The sequence below is a fragment of the Malurus melanocephalus genome, unplaced genomic scaffold (assembly GCF_030028575.1).
Source record: "Malurus melanocephalus ecotype Western Australia unplaced genomic scaffold, MMel_1.1 scaffold_1408, whole genome shotgun sequence".
NCBI lineage: Eukaryota > Metazoa > Chordata > Aves > Passeriformes > Maluridae > Malurus > Malurus melanocephalus.
This window is the reverse complement of record NW_026624640.1, coordinates 5354-10737: the sequence shown is the minus strand read 5'-3', so window position 1 is coordinate 10737 and position 5384 is coordinate 5354. Positions and strand designations below refer to the sequence as shown.

Genomic DNA, 5384 nt, shown 5'->3' with positions numbered 1-5384 from the left:
TGATGGACCATGGGGAACCCACCCAGAGTTCTGGTTTAGGGGATGATGGACCATGGGGCTGTTTCAGGGAATGATGAATGGGGAGCTCATCCAAGGGTTTGGGGGGATGTGCTCCACTGGGTGGGCTTTAGGGGATGATGGACCCCAGGGACCTCATCCAGAATTCTGTTTTAGGGGATGGTGTTCCCCTGGGTGGGCTTTAGGGGATGGTGTCCATGGGGAGCTCAATCAAAGGTCTGGTTTTGGGGGTGATGGATCATGGGGAGCTCACCCCAAGCTCTGCTTTAGGGGATGGTGTCCATAGGGAGCTCGCCCAGATTTTAGGGGATGATGCCCCACAGGGAGTTCATCCAAAGTTCTGTTTTTGGGGATTATGCTCCTTTCTAATCTCATTTTTGGGGACAATGTCTCACAGAAATCTCTTTTTTGGGGACCATGTCCCACAGGGTGTTCATTTTGGGAATGATATCCCACAAGGAGCTAATTTTTGGGGATGATGTCCCACTGGGAGCTCATTTTTTGGGATGATACCCCAATGGAATCTCATTTTTGGGAACAATATCCCACCAGGAGCTCATTTTAGGGATGATGTCCCACAGGGAGCTCAGTTTTTGGGGACAATGTCTCACCAGGAGCTCATTTTGGGGATCATATCCCACAAGGAGTTAATTTTTKGGGAWGATGTCCCACTGGGARCTCATTTTGGGGATGASACCCCAATGGAATCTCATTTTTGGGGATAATGTCCCACCAGGAGCTCATTTTGGGGATGATGTCSCACTGGGACCTCATTTTTTGGGATGATGTCCCATCAGGAGCTCATTTTTAGGACTCTGTCCCACTGGGAGCTCACCCACTCACCCACAGGAGGGCTGCTGGCTCAAGGCGCTGCCGCTGGGTGGGTTTGGGGCAGAGCCCRAGCACACCCGGCTGAGCCCGGGGCTATTTCTGGCTCTCAGGACRTTGGGCAAGAGCAATTCAAGACAAGCAACTTGGAGCTAAAATGGGAGAAAGAACCCAAAGCGTGGCTCAGGCAGAAAAAATCCACCAGGGCTGGTGGGGAAAGGGATTTTTTTCCGGGCTGGAAGCCAGGGCAGGCTCTGCGGGGCAGATAGGAGGCCGTGGTGCTCGCCTGGCTGTGCTGCTGTCATTATTTAATAAATCACGTTCATAATGACAGAGAGCACAGCCCCGGCTGGGCGGCATCGCATCCCTGGCAATTATTGGGATGGTGYGTTGGGGCCGGGCCAGGACGGGCCATCGTCCCCTCAAACAGCTCTGGCTGCTCTAAAAATGCCTCATTTCCCCTCTCATTCAGATTGTGTCAGAGAAACCCCATTATCTGCAGCTTTTGGTCCTGCTTTTTGGACTCAAAGCCCTCTTGGTCCTGTTTGGAGCCAGAGTCCCTCAACAGGCTTGTTTGGTTTCTTGGTGACAGAGTTGAGTTTTGGTTCCAAAAAAGCAGATGATGGAGGCTCTTCCAGCTAAAAAATGGGATTGTTTTTTCCCAAGGGGCTCTGCCAGTGAAGGATGCAGATGGGGCAGAACATGGAGCTCGGCGGGTTCTGAGGTGGGTGGGTGGCAAACCCAGGGCASAGAACCCCAAAACCACGGGACCCCAGCCCCACTGGCCGGAGGAGGATTTTGGGCTCTGTGGAACATTCTGAATGTGGGTACCAAGTCCGGGTGGTGCTTTGGTCTTCTCCCAGTACTGTCGGCATCGGTGAGGCCCCGCCGAGAGCGGCACCAGGAGCAGATCCCTGCCACAACGGGGTTTGGGTGTTCCTTTTCATGTTCCCGCTGTCAAAGCGTCCCAGCCCATCTGGGAACAGATCCCTGCCACAACGGGGTTTGGGTGTTCCTTTTCCATGTTCCCTCTGTTAAAATGTCCTGGCCCATTTGGGAACAGCCCCTGCCACAACAGGATTTGGGTGTCCCTTTCCACGCCCCTGCWGTTAAAATGTCCCAGCCTGTTCGGGTAGGGATCCCTGCTATGCCGGGGCTCAGGTGTTCCTTTTTCACTTCCCTGCTGTTAGAACATCCCAGCCCRTTCAGAAGCAGCCCCTGCCAKGGTGGKGTTYRGGTGTWMCTTTTCCACRTCCCCACTGTTAGAACATCCCAGCCCATYCAGRARCAGCCCCTGCCATGGTGGTGTTTGGGTGTTCCTTTTCCAYGTCCCCACTKTTRGAACRTCCCAGCCCATTCAGGAACAGCCCCTGCCCTGGTGGTGTTCAGGTGTTCCTTTCCTGTTCTGTTAGAACCTCTCAGCCCGTTCCCCTTGGAGGCAGCCGGGCAGCCGGGAGCAGGTCGGAGCACTGGGCGCAGAACAGCCAGGGCCGTAATGAGCAGGTGGCGCCACTTCAAAGGCTCCCGACGATGTCACCGATGTCACCGAGTGCTCCGTGCCCGGACTCAGCTCCGCTCCTGCCCGAGCATCCCTCGGGTCACGGGACGATCCCACAACACCCACCTGCCTGGATGGCATTTAAATCACCCCAGCCCTTCCCTGCTCGGGGTTTTGTCACGGGACACTGACATTTTGGGGATTGCTCGCCGTGGCCAAGGTGGGCTGGATGTGGGACTGACCACGGCCGGACGTGCTGGAGCTGCAGCGGGAGCTGCTCTTGCTCAATGCCGCCACAGTGGAACCACGCATGGAGCTCCACGGGCACGTTTCGTCACCCGGGGATGGTCCCCGAGCCCTTCGTGGCCAGGCTGTCATTGCRGGGTTCAGGGTTTGGCCCCCRCCRTCCCTKACCCGTGGCYRCTCTRTTCCAGGTCCAYCCCTGCCGGTGCCACGTCCTTCGAYGTGTACGCCACRCCCGCRGTCACCGTGCACGTGATCCACAGCCCCACCACCAAGCCGGGCAYCGACGCCAGGTGGCCCCTGGACCCYGACATTGAGGTGATGGTGACCATCGATGTCACCAGCAGGACCATCGATGACAACCAGGTCAGTTGCTCTTTGCCAAAATTGGGCAAAATGAGTGAAATTTCCTGGGAAAATGCGAGAGCTTCTGAGTAGAGCTGACACCAGGCGGTTTTCATGGAAAAAGTCAGAATTGTGTAATTGGTGCTTAACAAGAAATGAAACCGAGAAGGAGAAGGTTTTATTCACTTCCCCAAATCAAAGCCTGCAAGATCTGGCAAAGTTGCAAAAGTCGGTGCCGGGCAGCAAAAAAATCTTCCGAGTTTGGCTTTTTCTGTGCCCAATTTTGTGCCGAAACTGGCACAGAGGGTTCGGATGAATGGTGATTCACAGAGAAGGACTGGGATGGACAGTGATTCATGGAGAAAGGCTCGGATGGACGGTGATTCACGGAGAAGGGCTCAGATGGACCTTCCAGGAGCCGGGGGGCTGCGCAGGGGGGCTGGACTCAGTGACCCTTCCCGGTCAGGTCCCTCTGAGATGCTGGGAGGGATCTGGGGGACAGGGTGCRGGGCAGGATGGGGTCACGATGTGGGGCAGGAGGGAGTCATGGTGCGGGGCAGGATGGGGTCACGATGCGGGGCAGGATGGGGGTCACAGTGTGGGATGGGATTATGGTGCAGGGCTGGACAGGATCATGGGGTGGGGCTGTACAGGGTCACGGTGTGGGATGGGAGGACGTCACAGTGCAGGGTGGGATGGGGTCACTGTGTGGGATGGGGTCACTATGCAGGGAGGGATGGAGTCACGATGTGGGGCTGGATGGAGTCATGATGTGGGAGGGGGTCATGGTGTGGGTGGGGTCACGGTGTGAGATGTGGTCACAGTGCGGGGCTGTACAGGGTCAAGCTGCAGAGCAGGACAGGGTCCCAGGGTGGGTCAGGGTCATGGGGCTGTACAGGGTCACATTGTGGGGCTGTACAGGATCATGGTGCGGGATCATGGGCCTGTACAGGGTCACAGTGTGGGGTCACGGGGCTGTACAGGGCCACATTGTGGGGCTGTACAGGATCATGGTGTGGGGTCACAGGGCTGTACAGGGTCATGGTGCTGGGCTGTACAGGGTCGCGGTGTGGGACTGTACAGGGTCACAAAGTGGGGTCGCAGGGCTGTACAGGGTCACAGTGCTGGGCTGTACAGGGTCACAGTGCTGGGCTGTCTCCGCAGGTGAAGATCGCCTACTACAGCCGCAAGGGTGATGAGCTGGCAGTGGCCTGGCTGTACCTGACCTGTGTCGGTAGGTGCTCCCTGCACTGGGCTCTGGCCGTGTGTGAGCCATGTCCATTCCTGGGGGGCCATAGAGCTTTGGGTGCTCATCAGTGCTGACGAGCCAGGGGGAAATCATTAAAACGTGATAGCCCCTCATTTGGGGTGCCAGAGACAAAGCCGGGCCAGTCCCCAACCAGGGGCACTCAGAGCATCCGCCCCCCTCCTCCTCCTCCTCCTCATCCTCTTCCTCCTCTTCCTTCTCCTCCTCCTCCTCCTCCTCTTGCCAAGGCCATTCCTTTGGGACAAAGATCCTGGGGTGATCTCTGGTGGCCGTCAGGGGACAGTGACCGGCGCCCGGTGGTGCCTGACCTGTTCCAGACATTTGTGACAGGTGAATCACTGCCTTCCCCCGCTGACTACAAAGGCAGTCTAGACAGCCGGGCTGCTCCACTCCGATGGATTCATTACCCTAAATTTGGCATTTTCTGAAAAGCTCACATGACAGTCACACCTGAGTCCTCCAGCCAGGCCTACGCCTCCCAAAATTGCTCCTGGAGAGGTTGAAGCTTTCCCACGTCTCACCTCCAAAATTTCCACCTTGCAAAATATTCCTCTCGGCTGGATTTCGGGTTTCCCTTCCAGCTTTTCYGTGTCCTCCTCTCTTCCTGGGGGAAAGATGATTTTTAGTTTTAGTTTTTGGATTTCCCGCGTGTCGTGGACCCTGCCCCGAGGAGTTTCCATGTTGGGATTGATGTTTCGGGTTTGGATGGGGCCACTCGTGAATCACAGGAGCTGAGGCAGAAATTTGGGGTGGGAGGAGCTCTGTGGAGGAAAACCCTTCTCAGATTTCCTGGGGATCTTCAGGCGTTCGCTCAACCGCGGTGAAAACGCATTTTTGTGTCTCCGCCGCGTTTTGGCGTCATGGAAATCRCGACAGCCGGAAGGAAATTGGTGAAAATGTAAAAAATGGTGTGAAAACATAAAATCTGCCACAAAAACATAAAAAAAATGCCACGGAAACCAAAAATGTATCATGAAAACTTAAAAAACAGCATGAAAACATTAAAAATGGCATGAATACATAAAAAATGGCATGAAAACATAAAATATGGCATGAAAACATAAAAAATGGCATGAAAACATAAAAAATGCCATGGAAACATCAAATATGCCATAAAAGCTTGAAAAATGCCATGGAAACAAAATTTGCCATAAGAACATAACAAATGCTATGAAAACATAAAAA

At 54.9% G+C, this 5384-nt stretch overlaps 1 long non-coding RNA gene across 1 annotated transcript; it reads left to right on the top strand.

Moving 5' to 3' along the window:
* The first annotated feature begins 2790 nt into the window (after nt 1–2790).
* Nucleotides 2791–5384, top strand: LOC130586937 (uncharacterized). The gene is made up of 2 exons (XR_008966734.1): nt 2791–2953; nt 4097–5384. It is a non-coding gene; the product is annotated as an uncharacterized LOC130586937 (long non-coding RNA).